Source organism: Cyprinus carpio, chromosome B2 (genome assembly GCF_018340385.1).
Source record: "Cyprinus carpio isolate SPL01 chromosome B2, ASM1834038v1, whole genome shotgun sequence".
Lineage (NCBI taxonomy): Eukaryota > Metazoa > Chordata > Actinopteri > Cypriniformes > Cyprinidae > Cyprinus > Cyprinus carpio.
This window is the reverse complement of record NC_056598.1, coordinates 12,507,894-12,523,773: the sequence shown is the minus strand read 5'-3', so window position 1 is coordinate 12,523,773 and position 15,880 is coordinate 12,507,894.

Genomic DNA, 15,880 nt, shown 5'->3' with positions numbered 1-15,880 from the left:
AACATTTTATTTATTTATTTTTTGTTAATTGGATGCTGTAAAAAGCATGTTTTTATGTTTTTTTTTTGAAAATAGATTTTGAAAATTTTTTGAAAATAGAAAGTCACTGTGTTTACATGTACAACAAAATACTCATTACTCAAAACCAGTTCATTATAGAAGCTGGTCAACAAAAGATTTGAAAATGCTGTAAGTTTCAAAGTTGGGTTTTGGACAGTATCAACTTAAATCCTCTTCATTTTTTTTTTTTTTTTACACAAATGCATTAAAGTACAACAATATTTGTTTTTCTTTCTTCTTATTTTTTAAATATACAGTATTAATGTTGTGGTGAATTGAGACATTTTTTTCAATCATCTCAAAGGCAAAAAAGTGTCGGTAATCACAGCATGCCGATATACAGCCATACGAGTGTGATATTGCATTTATACAACAGTTTGACGGCACAAGTGTGTAAATACATAAGAAACAACAATGGACCCTTTCCAAAACATTTACATTTATGCATTTACTGTAGCAGACGCTTTTATTCAAAGTGACTTACAGTCCATTCAGGCTATATTTTTTTTTTACCTAACTTGTGTTCCCCTGGGAATCAAACCCACAACCATTTGCACTGCTAACGCAATGCTCTACCACTGAGCCACAGGAACACAAGACCACAATGACAACGTTTGACGGTCATCAGCATTGTAAATCTTCAAAGGTTTTTCATATTTGTATTTTTTTTTAATGTATGTACATTTATAACACTATTCTTTGTATTATATCACCTTTGCATCAAATTAAAAAAAAAAAAAAAAAAAAAAAAAAAAAAAAAAAACAGTTAAGGCTAATGCGAGGGTTTTTCTAGTCCTGCATCTATGGGAGGGATGGTAAGACTCCCACTGCTGAGAAAGCCGGAAATGTGTAAAAGGTCCACGGAGTGTCTAAAAACCTTCTTTTGTGCAGAACTACTTGGATTCAAATCTCGGTTTGACAGTTTAACAGCTGAGCCCAAGCCGCTGTTATTAGTTCCAAAATGTCACTTTACAACTAGTAATGAAGGAACGTTGAGTTGCTTCATCAAAATATTATTGTATTACTGTATTAAAAGCTCACTGCATTACGTAAAGTATTTAAAATAATAAAATATTTAATAAACAATAACAGCAGCAAACATAAAAGTTGCTAGGCAATTCAGTCAAAAGTAAAAGGCAGTGCTCTGATATACAGCATTGAAGTTACATAAAATATAACTTGATGAGATTTTGCCCTCTGCAAAGACTATTTGTTCTGGAAGACTAGCCCGTTAGATTTACCCATGATGAATTATTTCTCATGTTTAACCACTATAGAGACATCAGAGCCATCTGTAAAATCCAGAAGATCTGCTTGAGGTGAGGCTGCTCTTGGTGGGTTTATGAGTGCTGAATGGCCACTGATGCTCTGGAGCTCACATCTCTGAAAACGTCATAACAAATTTTCAAGTAGATGTTTTCTTTATTAACAAACCACATATCTGAAGTCTAAACAATTACATTCTAACCTAAAAACTCTTAAAACTACATTTTGTGACACAAAAACTATTATTTATAAAATTATAATGGATTTTGGCATCTGCCATCACACTCGCTGTGGGAAATACTGCAAGCGGACTGATACAAATGGTAGAATGGTTAGAGCTCTGTTATCACTATAATATAGCACTCCTCTCAGCCAATCAGATTCGAGGATCCGAAAGAACTGTTGTATAAATATATATATATATATATATATATATATATATATATATATATATATATTCAATAAAATATTTTCTTATTTTGTGTCGTCCCTTATCATTGCAAGTTAGGTGTGGGAAATATGACTAAAATTGTATTTTACGACAGTAAAGTAATTTTATTTCATGAGTAAGGTAAGCAATTACTGATTATTTTGCTGCTTATTTCAGACATAATACTTTTTTTGTGTGTATTTGAATTATCAATCACAATAAGCTGCAAAAGAAAAATGAACAATTAATGGGTGCTATTTCAAAGATATATATCAACATATTGCCCAGCCCTAAATGATAATAATTTATGCTGATATCCTAGCTTTTGCAGATAGTATTTTGCATAAACCATTTATGGCCTGATACACCTTGTGTTTTACCTTAAATGTCAAGTGATTTAGCATAATCAGCATAACTCACTGAATATTAGCTTCATGCCAGTTTCCTATTTCATTAAATTATTTAGTCATTAATCAGACTTTATGAGGCTATTGTAGCATTTATTTGATTACTACAGGAATACACAAAATAATGAGTGCAGCTTGGAAGACATCTTTTCTTTTCTTTTTTTTTTTGGCTTACTTTTCAAACTTGTACTAGTTTGTTCTGGTATAACAGCCTATGTTTGGGCACACAAACAAAACAACCACAAAAAACTGCTTGCTGCTACAAAAACCCACATTAATCTTACAGCACACACATTTCTTCGAAAAGCACTTGTTTTATACTTTGTTTGCTGTTGCAAAAAAAAAAAAAAAAGATAAAAAGCATCAAAAGCCTGGGACAGCAAAACATTGCAAAGGGAATACGAACAGCTAATATGTCAGCTGGAGATGTGACAATATTCAAAAATGTGCAGGGAAACACACTTTAGTCAGTCAGCAGCGCAATGGATGAGTCACCTGAATGTAGTCTCTCTTTATTTTGATGTGGAATTCCATTGTCTTCTCATGGGTACATGAGAACAAACAAATATTAATAAATAAATAAACCGCACACAATACAACAAACAACCCACAGCTATTTAGAAATGTGACAGAACAGCTGTGGCGCCTGCTTCGCCTGAGCGCCTCTGCCTGTTAATAAAATACGCCGGATAAATATTTAATCCCCAGTTGAAACGAAACAACCTGTGCTTTTTATTTGTCCTGCATCTGTGTATGGAATGCATGCCGTCAGAGTCGGAGAGGAACAGGTTTCACCGGGTGTTTGACAAAGAGTCTTCCCATGGGTTGGGAACAGCATGGCTGATGTGCTTCCTTGAATTACACACTTCACAAGCCTCCGTCTTTTTCTCAGTCAAGGCCTGTTATTTCCAGCTGCTTCGACACTGATCACGACCTGGTTTTTACATCCGATCTGCGGTGTTGGGACTCTATGATCTCTTAGCCGACAAGAAATCTTCATGTTGACGCCAAGGAATGAGGTGTTACTGATTTGTCTTCGTGAATTGATTTGGCACCCAGAAAGTCTGGGTTTGGTGGAAGGGTTGTGAAGATTCGATGGGGTCTCGGGTCAGTGGGTTAAAAAGAGTGAGGGCCATCTAGCAGTGCTTAGGTCGGTGTGGATAAGAGGCTGCTGGGAGCGTGACGTCACTCATTAAAGCCGCTCCTCTAATGCAGTCCCCCATCCCAATTAACCACCGCCCCTGTTAAGAGCAATTAGTTAAGCTATTAGCACTCCGCTCGTGACTGCGAGCATGGAAATGAGATGAGCGCCGCTGCATTATTTATGAGGCACGAGTGGGGAAAGTGCCTCAAACAGGCCTTTGGCTCGCTCGCTCCTCTTGGCCCTCTCAGCAGTTCAGCTCTTCCACCCCATTGCTTCTGCTGGAATTTGAACCTCTTTAGCAATTCCACTTTATGGAAGATGGCTCCAATCTTTCCAAACTCCTCTCATGTTTAATATATCGCTCCATACTGCAGGCGCACGTTAAACAATAAAACTGATCTTTAAAATCAAGGATATAACCAAATATTCAGATCACTGTACAGTAGTACAGTAGACACTTAAGAATCAGCAACTGAAAAACGCATGCTGATTAACCACTAATCTGACTATAGTGCCCCTCTCAATGTCACTCTCTCTTTTCTCCTGCAGATCAAATATTGCCTAGATGGATGTCATGTGATCAGAAGACATGTAAGCAGGGACAGTATGTGAAATTGGATTTTGGATCCTCCTCTAGTTGTGTCGCCCCCAAAGGGTAGTGTAAAAGGCTTATTACAATGAATGCAAGCTGCGGTTGAAATTTTTATTTACATTTATATTTAGGACATTGTATTGCTGTGTTATTAGATATGCAGAAATATTATATATTACATATTAAAAAAAAAACCTTTAAAAAAATTGTATATTTAATTTTGTAGATCAATCCAAAGTGAAAAATCACTCATATAAATGAAAAAAATCATATAAATGACTAATTCATTCATAATTAACTTATTAAACTGGGCAGTTTAAGCTTAATAATCACTTTTTTAAAAACTGGACTTATTAACTATTTCTCATCTACATTGAAATAAATTTATGTCTGAATTTCCCAAATGATAGATTTGTGGGAATGCATAACTGTGGGCTTAAACGGATAGTTCACCCTAAAATGAAAATTCTGTCATTAATTACTTAACCTCATGTTGTTTCAAAACCCTACGAACTTCATGTATCTTCAGAACACAAATTAAGATATTTTTGATGAAATCCAAGAGCTTTCTGACCCTGCATAGACAGCAATGGAACTGCCACGTTCAAGGCCCAGAAAGGTAGTAAGAACATTAATAAAATAGTCCATGTGACATTAGTGGTTCCACCGTAATGTTATAAAGCTACGAGAATACTTAAATTTACATTAAGTCATCTAGCAGACACTTTTATCCAAAGCGACTTACAAATGAGGACAAGGGAAGCAATCAAAATCAACAAAAGAGCAATGATGCAAGTAGGAAGTGACAAGTATCAGTTAGCCTACCGCAGTAAACATATAGCAAGTTTTTTTTTCATTATATAAAAAAATAAAAGAAAACATATAGAATAGAAAAAGAATAGAGCAAGCTAGTTTTAGAGGCCTTTTTTGTTAATTTTATGATAAATAAAAAGAAAACAAATAGATAGAATACAAAAAGAATAGAGAAGCTAGTGTTAGTTTTTTTTTTTAAGAAAACAAACAGGTATTAAATGAATAGAGTGAAATCTAAGTTTTTTTTTTTTTAAGAATAGAATTAGAATAGAGAGTGCTAGAGTTAGAGGGTGAAGTAAAGGTGGAAGAGATGTGTGTTTAGCCAATTCTTGAAGATGGAGATCTCAGCTGCTCGGATTAAGTTGGGCAGGTCATGGAACATTTAATGTAAAAGTCTGTAAAACTGATTTTGTGCCTCTTTGGGATGGCACAATAATGTGCCATTCACTTGCAGAACGCAAGCTCCTAGAGGGCACATAAGTCTGAAGTAATGAATTTAGGTAAATGGCCGCAGAGCCAGCGCTGGTTTTGTAGACAAACAATTAATGCCTTGAAATTTATATGAGCAGCTAAAGGTAGCCAGTGCAGATTGATAAACAGAGGTGTGACATTCGCTCTTTTGGGCTCTTTTTTTAAAAAAAAAAATCTGGATTAATTGTAAAGATTTTATAGAACTGGAGCATTGCAATAGTCCAGCCTGGACAGAACAAGAGCTTGAAAAATAGTTGTTGAATAAAGCCAATCTGCAGGACTGGGTTGTTTTAGCAATGTGGTCTGAGAAAGTCAGCTGATCATCAATCACAACTCCAAAGTTTCTGGCTATTTTTGAAGGAGTTATGGTTGATGTGCCTAACTGGATGGTGAAATTGTGTTAAAACAATGGGTTTGATGGAACCACAAACAGTTCTGCCTTGGCAAGGTTGAGTTGAATGTGATGGTCCTTTGTCCAGCAATTTCTGTTTGACAAGCTGAGATGCGAGCAGCTATAGTTGGATCATCAGGATGGAATGAGAGGTAGAGTTGAGTGTTATCAGCACAGCAGTGATATGAAAAGCCATGTTTCTGAATGACAGAACCTAGCGATGCCATCTAGACAGAGAAGAGAAGTGGTCCAAAAACTGAGCCCTGAGGCACCTCAGTACTTAGATGTTGCGACTTGGACACCTCACCTCTCCAAGATACCTTGAAGGACCTATCTGAGAGGTAAGACTCAAACCACTGGAGTGTGGTTTCTGATGGGTTGACAGGAGGATCTGGTGGTTAACCGTGTCAAAAGCAGCAGACAGATCCGGCAAGATAACTATAGAAGTTTTGGAATCTGCTCTTGCCAGTCTTGAATGTCCACTTCTGAAACCAGACTGGTTGCTGTCCAGGAGGTTGTTCTGTGTGAGAAAGGCAGAGACTTGGTTGAACACAACTCATTCACATACTTTTTGTGCACAAAGAAAAACAAAAATAACAGCATTATTCAATTTCTTTTCTTCTATGTCAGTTTGTGTCACATGTTCACGACAGAGATAACTGATGACAGAATTTCCAATTTTGGTTGAATAATCCCTTTAAAACCAATGGCCAACATAGTTTGTCTATGCTTATATACTTTGTCACTATCTTCTATCTTTCTACAAACATAAATGTAACAAAGGCGATAAAAAGGTCATAGGTCGGTGATTGTTGGACTTAAGCTGCACGCTTGCTTATACTGCCAAGATATTTCAGAGCAATGCAACGGAGCAGACTTTATATTCTCACACCCGCACACATGAAACTGCCCACTCATCACTGGCTCCCTGGCAGAAAACTATCAGTGGAGAGATTTTCCAATAACTGCTTCTCATTTGCACAAAGAAGTTATCTCCGCAATCATTCTCTGAACTTCATCATGCCTATTTGAAAGACCCCATGAGACCTTTTCTCTTAAAACACAGAATCTTCTACACCACTGGTGGTTTTAAGAACTGTAGATTAATCTGACACCATCGATCAGCTCTAAAGTCAAACGCAGGGCGCACCTGGTCAGGATGCTCGTCTTTTCTGGCCCCTCATATCAATCATTAGGCTAACGATCCCGTTATTCATTTGTCTTTCCAGCACCTCGCAACAGGGAGCGGTGGCGACTGTTTCTCGTCCTTGTGTTTGTTGAGTTTCCAAATATACCCATGCTGCCATGCAAGAGAGAGAGAGAGAGAGCACAGAGAGAAAGAGAGAAAGAGAGAGAGCCTCCCCCGAAACATTTGGAGGTCCATCTGTGAGGAGAGTTTAAAAAAAAAAAACGGTATGTACACTCTGCTCGTCATTGGACCTAACAGAAATTTCCATTAAAGAGAGCTATATGACTTCCTTGACAGCTGGAGCCGTATCTAGCAAGCCCCACGTTTTTTCTCCCAACACTCTTTTTCCCATCTTGGTCTCTTTCTCTCCCTCGCCCTCCCCCTTTTTTTTACAGCTTCATAAGGGAAAGCTGAGTTTTTGATGCTGGACTTTGATTCTCTTTCAAACTCTCTCTCTTTCTCTCCCTCTGCCGGTTTTATCTTGCTCCCTGCAGGCAATGCGTTCCAGTCCACCATGCTCGGCAGGGGCTACTGGAGCGCTGGGGTATTTGGAAAACATTAATGATTCTAAACAGCCAGAGGAGCTGCCAGGAGAGTCCGATGCTTCGCAGTCCACGGGTAGAAACCAATATATATGTGTATGTATAAAAATACATAAAACCGTCTTGACAAGTCATCTGCCGCCCAGCCACAGAGCAAGACGAGAGCCATGGGCTTTAAAAACAGGCCCACTCGCTTAACTGACTCCATTTGCTCTGATCAAAATGGTTTTACTTGGATGGACGCATCTTTAAAACGAACCACAGGGCTTAGCTTGTGAAAAAAGGTGCAGTTCGCTAAAACCCTGTGGACAGTGGGGCTGACTGGATATTAATGAGAGTGCTACAGTACGTTCAGTGTTGCATGTGTTTAATGATTCAAATGTGTCGGAATACAGGCATCAATTATTCACACAGGATGCCACGACTGGGCAAGGTTACAACTATTTTGTGTTATTATATATTTCATAATATATTTCATGAGCATGTAGGGAAAGAATGCGATGAGCAGCATGTGTCTCGTGTGTAAAGCGTTTTTGTGAGGGAGATGCTGAAGGGCATGCAGATCACTGCAATGTCTTGTCATGGAATATATTACCAGGCTTCAGACTACCCACACACAACTCTCACAAGAAACAAATTAGTCACTGAAAACTTTTCCCGAAATGAAAACTGATTCATGCGGTGAGATTTGCAGGCTAGATTGGACTCGGTAAACAATATGCAGTATGTTTGTTTTCTGCTCTTGCTTGATTACTCACGCTTGTCATAGTTTGCTTGTTAGCCTGTGATCGTTTTCTGGAGAGACTAAATGCATTGAGAAAATATTGCTCATACTGTACAGTGGGGACCGAATAGTCTGAGATCTAATTTAGCACATTTTTTATATTACAAATCATAATATCAATGTAAAGTTTAACTGATTTTTAAAAAAATATCTTATTATTTGGTTTCTCCCTCTTTTGCCATCGTGATCTGTTAGATAAGCCCTAGTGAAATACTGCTTTGCCCCAATAAAATATTACTGATAATTCATTGTCTGATGGGATTACCATATACTGTACCAACATGAAGATCATTTCCTCTGATAATATTTCAGAAATCATGTGGTTTCTGTTTGCAGTTTTAGAATAAGTAGTGATGCCAAATTTGTCACTCTTTTGATTCAGTCAATCGAAAGGCTGTGATTCAACTTGGACAGTTCACTCAAGCACACTTACAGCAGTTTCTTACCCCAAAAATTGTAATGGCAGTAATATGTATATCCATTGTTGGAAACAAACAGGACTTTTCTTGTATCTTTCATTTCAGCAATGAAGCAGCTCTGTACTACAGGTACAGACAGGTACAGGTACAATGACTCTGTAATACAGGTAAAGCAATTTAGATTAGAGATTATTAAGATTATCAAAATATGGGAACATCACACGTTTTTGATGCCCCAGTACTGATGAAAGGCTAGAAACATACCTGTTGCTGACTTATAAATAGTGCAGAATCTGAATTATTGTTATTATAAAGTACATTATATATTAATTCACTTTTTATTATTAATATAATACTATAACATAATAAAAACGACATTAGACATAATGTTCCTTTGTTTTTCAAAAGACTAGATTTTCTGTTTATTTACAGGTTTAAATGGGGTTTTAAATCACATATACTGTATTCAATGCATTTCAAAACGTTTGGACGCCATGAAAATATGAAAGTTTACTGGTTAAAATTTACCCTGCAAAGCCTTCATTGGCTACCACTATGTTTCTCGCTCTATAAATAGCTATTGGACTTCCCTTGGACAGTCAGACAGAGCCATTAAAACACAAATCAGTGAGCATGGAGATGGCTAATGATCGACCCAGCAGATCTGTGAGCAGCAGGGGAAAATTCCTCATTATAAGCTTTATGCTGTCTAACTGCTCCCACCTGAATGCAACATTCTCCATATCCTTTACCATAATGCCATGCTCACTGACCACTCACATTATGTACAAATGCAGGTCTGATTAAAATGTTATCTTATTATAGTTTCCTCATTTAATGGGATCGTTCACCCATAATGAATATTCTGTCAGTGTTCATATACTGTCCTTACAACTCATGTTCTAAATTCCACATGTTCTAAAGCATTACTTTAGCTTTTGTTTGACTAACAGTCTTGAATTAAAGTTGTTCCCTGGTAATCTTCTCCTTCATTGAGCTGTTAACTGTTGCTAGTGAATCATTTAGTCAATTGAGCATCAGTCCAATGATTTCTTCATGAAGCGGACAATGCTACTTCTTTAATGGACGTGCCAAGGAAAGCTAAGGAGGATATCGAAACTTAAATTAACGTTATTGTATGGCTTCAAAGGGTAACACTTTATATCTACAGTGCACTTGTTGTTACAGTAAATTATGAATAATTACAATTAACTTACCCTAAACTAAACCCTAACCATACTGTATTTATTATACTACATGTTGCTTCAAAGAGTCTATAATATAAAGCATGAGTTTTATGATACCTATATCTCTCTTTTTTATTTTTGAAGTTTGACAGCCCCAGTCGACATTCACTTTCATTATATTGAAAAGAGTAGCCAGGATATTCCTCAAAAAGGCACATTTTGTGATCCTCAGAAGAATGAAGAATCAAACGCATTTGAAAGGACATGAGCATGAGTAAATGAAAGCAGATTTGTGATTTTTAGGTGAACTATCCCTTTAAGAATGTGTTATGAAGCACAAAAAAAAAAAAAAAAAAAAAAAAAAAAAAAAATTAAAAGGATAAAAGATGATGATGAAAATGTGACAAACCCGTGTCACAAAAATGGAAACTTTGGGGCACTTTGAGGTTAGACATTACCCTGGATTACATCACAAGTAGACAGTGTTCTGAACAGCTACACTTAACAAAGCTCATTTTTATTCTCTGCTCTTTCCTCTTCCCCTGGAGATTTTGCCTTGTAAACAATCAATTCTGTAGGGTTAGAATAGAGGGTGACTCATAATCAAAAGATAAAGCAATAGGTATCTGTCGATACATTCAGCCGTGAGACAGTCTCTGGCATGGAGCAGAGACAGGTCGCAGAGATTAGCGCTGACCTTTGCCGCTTTGACATTCGACCATTTGACTTAATTAATAGCGAAGCAGCTCCCCCACATACCATTCGTCATGTGTGTACTGTCGTCGGGCAGCTTAGCAGGTTAGTCTGACTGTGCTGGCATCAAGCTGGCTAGCACGGGAACAGAATCCGACAAGATAATCAGCATGAAGCTTAGCCGGCAAACCTGTAGGGAGGTGTGAGGGGAAGTGTCTCAAAGTGGCATTCATTACTGTGTAAAGAACTGAAACATTGAATGCTACTGTCGTTCTTGAGATAACCATTGTTGAGAGGTATTAGATGATAAAAACAGCTTTATTTCAGATATTATCCCTCTGCTTGGGAATACACAGAGAGAGAAATTCCTCTGTAAATCTAGAGCATTTTGAACAACTAAATTGCAAACTAAACCAATGACTGAGACCAAATTATTGTCACATCAATTTACAATGCTTCATTAGCTAGACCCATGCTGATAGACAGCTACTCTTAGCCTGTAGCTTTGCAATAGAAAACACACATACAAGATCTTATGCATTAAAATCCTAGTTTGGCATTTTTCGCAAAGCCCCTGCTGTTTCTATTGTGTTTTCAAAATATTGTTTGTCAACGAGTAAAGCAGAAAATAATTCTTACTGAATCAATATTTGATTGAGAGCAGAATATATGTATATGCAGTGGGCAAAATATTTGATCCCCTGCTGATTTTGCAAGTTTGCCCACTTACAAAAAAAAAATAAAAAATGAAGGGTCTGTAGTTTTTATGGTAGGTTTATTTTAATGTATAGAGACAGAGTACTAACCGAAAAAATAAACACATTATATAAAGGTTAGAAATTGATTTGCATTTCAGTGAGTGAAATAAGTATTTAATCCCCAAGCAAAACATGACTTAATACTTGGTGCAGAAAACCCTTGTTGGCAAGCACAGAGGTAAGACATTTTTTTAGTCGGTCACCAGGTTTGCACACACCTCAGGAGGGATTTTGAGCCGCTCTTCTTTACAGATCCTCTCTAAATCCTTAAGGTTTCTTGGCTGTCGTTTGGCAACTCGAAGTTTCAGCTCCCTCCACAGATTTTCTATAGGATTGAGGTCTGGAAACCTGCTAGGCAGCTCCATGACCTTTATGTGCTTCTTCTTGAGCCACTCCTTTGTTGCCTTGGCAGTATGTTTTGGGTAATTGTAATCCTTGAAGACTTATCCATGACCCGTTTTCAGTGTTCTGGCTGAGGGAAGGAGGTTCTCATCCAAGATTTTACAGTACATGGCCCCGTCCATTTGCCCCTCATTGGGGTGAAGTCATCCTGTAAACAGCCCCAAAGCATGTTTCCACCTCCGTGCTTGACTGTAGGGATGGTGTTCTTGGGGTCATAGTCAGCAATTCTCTCCCTTCAAACACGGCGAGTCGAGTTAATGCCAAAGAACTCAATTTTGGTCTCATCTGACAGCACTTTCTACCAAGCCTTCTCTGAATCATTTAGATGTTCATTGGCAAACTTTAAATGGGCCTGTACATGTGCCTTCTTGAGCAGGGGGACCTTGCGGGTGCTGCAGGATTTCAGTCCATTGCGATGTAGTGTGTTACCAATGGTTTGCTTGGTGACTGTGGTCCCAACTGCCTTAAGATCATTAACAAGCTCCTCCAATTTAGTTCTGGGCTGATCCTTCACCTTTCTCATGATCTTCCTTACCACATGATTATATAATGTGTTTTTCTGGATTTTTTGGTTGGAATTCCGTCTCTATCCATTAAAATACACCTACCATAAAAATTACAGACCCTTCATTTCTTTGTAAGTGGGCAAACTTACAAAATCAGCAGGGGATCAAATAAATATTTTCCCTACCGTGTGTGTGTGCGTGTGTATGTATGTATGTATGTATATATACTGTATATATATATATCTATATATATATATATATATATATATATATATATATATATATATATATATATATATTACAAAATCATGAAAAAGGTAAAAGTTTTTGTAACTAATTTCAAAAAGTTAAACTTTTATATATTCTAGATTCATTACATGTAAATTAAAACATATCAACCGTTTTGATTTTTTTTTTTTTTTATTTTTGATGATTAGAGCTTACAGCTCATGAAAGTCAAAAATCCATTATCCCAAAATATTAGAATATTTAAATTTGAGTTTCATTAAATGACCATCCCTAAAGCATAAATTCTGGGTATCTCTTGTTCTTTGAAACCACAATAATGGGGAAGACTGCTGACTTGGAAATGGTCCAGAATACAATCATTGACACCCTCCACCAAGAGGGTAAGTCACAGAAGGTCATTACTGAAAGGGGTGGCTGTTCACAGAGTGCTGTATCAAAGCATATTTTATGCAAAGTTGACTGAAAGGAAGAAATTGTGTAGTAAAAGGTGCACAAGCAACAGGGATGACCGTAAGCTTGAGAATACTATTAGGCAAAACCGATTCAAACACTTGGGTGAGCTTCACAAGGAGTGGACTGAAGCTGTTGCTCAGTGGTCCAGAGTCCTCTTTACAGATAAAAGTAAATTTTGCATTTCATTTGGAAATCAAGGACTTGAGTCTGGAGGAAGACTGAGAGGCACAGAATCCAAGCTGCTTGAAGTCCAGTGTGAAGTTTCCAAAGTCAGTGATGATTTGGGGTGCCGTGACGTCTCCTGGTGTTGGTCCATATATACACACATGGTCAGAATTGTTGGTACCCTTGGTAAATATAATCAAAGAAAGCTGTGGAAATAAATCTGCATTATTAGTCCTTTTGATCGTTTATTTAAAAAAATCACAAAAATCTAACTTTTCATTGGAGAATAAGAATTTAAATGGGGGGAAATATCATTATGAAATATATGTTTTTCTCTAATACACATTGGATGCAATTAACGGTACCCTTTTATTTAATGCTTTTTGAAACATCCATTTGGCATAATAACAGCTCTGCGTTTTCTCCTATAATGCCTGATGAGGTTAGAGAACACCTGACAAGAGATCAGAGACAATTCCTTCATCCAGAATCACTCCAGACCCTTCAGATTCCCAGCTCCATGCTGGTGCTTCTTCTCTTCAGTTCACCCCACTCCTTGTCTATAGGGTTCAAGTCAGGGAACTAAAATGGCCATAGCAGAAGCTTGGTTTTGTGCCCAGTGACCCATTTTTGTGTTGTTTTTAATTTTTATTATTATAATATTAAAATTAGACAATCAATTCACTTTTTGATTTTTTTATCTGTTGGTATTTGATAGAATCAATGATGCCATGTGTCTAAACAAGATGTCCAGGACCTCCAGCAAAAATATAGGCCCACAACATTAAAAATACAGCAGTATATTTCATTGTACACATGGGGTACTTTTTATCCCTGTGTTCACCAAACCCATCTTGAGAGTTTGCTGCTAAAAAGCTACTTTTGATCATAGAAACCACTCCCATTTGAAGTTCCAGTCGTGTCTGACATCTTTTTTTTCTATAAGCCCCTCCCAAACAACATGTGGTGATGTAGGTGCTGTTTGATCTTTTTTGGGGTGTAGATTGATGTGGAAAAAAGTAAATTAAAGCAGTTTAACATAAGGCAGCAACATAAAATGTGAAAAAAATGAAGGGGTATGAATACTTTCACAAGGCACTGTTTAGATGTATGTGTGGCTATTTATTAGCTGTTATGGTGAAAACCATACTTTACTTGAATTAAAATGGAAACTAAATAAGATATGTAAGACCGACCAAAAATTCAAAATTTTAATTTCAAACACACCAAAAAACAAACAAACAAAAAAACATGATTTTGTGGAATATGTATACCAGTGTCCAGAATTCCGAGACCACAATGAACATCGATGATTCTAATCATAATAATCAATTTATATATAAAAGAATTCCAATTCTGCACTATTTCTAGAACATGATCATTAGGTTTTGAACAAACTTGTGGAGTTCTTGCAGCTTGAGTGCTGCTGTTGTTGCCACTCTGAAAGCCTGTAATTTCTCAGGGTTTCAGAATGGCAAAACACTAAAACTTTTCACCCAAATTATTATGCTGATTATGTAAAAAATGTACAAAACTAAAAGAGAAGGTAAGACTTTTGGATCCCACTGTATCTGCTGGAATAATACCATGCAGAGGAATGTAAAAGATCTTCAGCATCTTCACATTGCCAGTGAACTCAGTAATAAACTTTTATCACTGGCTCCAAGTGACCAGACCACAGCAGTAATTGCTCTTGCCAGAACCGGCAACAAATCAACAAGCAACCAGCAGCTGCTTCCAGGTCAATAATTTCTATTCAGGTCTAAATGAGCTTTTTCTTAACTTATTGGTATTCCTGTCCAACCAACCCCTCCCCACATCCTACTGGGGTCGATTGGCCAGTCAATCTCATGGGAAATCTGCACGTAATGGAGGGTTATGTAACATTTGCAGGACACCGTGTCCATAAAGCATTATTTGATTCGGGTCTTTTGGAGCTTTCTCTAAATGCCAATGGGTGGCAGGGGCAGACGTATGATGGCAGGGAGCTGGAGACAGGGGCAGAACTGTTTGGGTTCAGCTCTTTCGTCAAAGTCAAGCAACATACAGCCCTGGCATATTGACAGTATTATTATATACATCTATGTGGTAAAAGATTACATTGTAAACTCAATTTACATTGCAATCACACTGATAAATAAAGTAATTAGTCCCAAGAGACCCCAAATTACAGTGATTTTTCAATGGGTAAAGAGTGGTCTTATAAAGGAATTGTTTACCCAAAATGAAAATTTGCTGAAAATTGACAGCCTCACGTCTTGATAGAATTGTTTAAAACAGACATGCAGCTTTACATTACATTAACTGATGGACTGGAGTCATGTGGATTAATTGTGGATTATTATTATGCTTTTATCAGCTGTTTAAACTCTCATTCTGATGGCACCCATTCACTGCAGAGGATCCATTATTTAACAAGTGATTTAATGCAAAATTTCTGCAAATCTGTTCTGATAAACAAACAAACTCATCTACATCTTGAATGGCCAGTTTTCAGCAAATTTTTGAGTGAGCTATTCCTATAAAATGAGATTGACAAGCAAGTCACTTTTCAAATACCTTTGCCTAAATAATTTTCAATAACACATAACTACCATTACAAATTTAATTGGTAACATACATATTTTACAATAAGGTTCAGTTGTAAATCTATGCAAATTATTTTGTGTATCTATTCTTAGTGGTTTCTGCTGAATTTCCCAGTAGCCTGATATCCTAATGAGTGCTAATAATTTATGTTGAATATCACACTGTCTTGTTCTGTAAAGCTTAATAAATGTATTTTATTGAAATCCCTTTAACAAGGTTTAAAAAGCTTTCTTCAGCTGTTAGGTGCCAAATGCACAAATGCACATATGATTTTTTTTTATATATTTCATTAGACCTATCACTGGACTAGTCCACAACAGTAGTCCAGTCCATGGAAGAATTTTTTCTTTTTGTATTCTGTACATTTTCA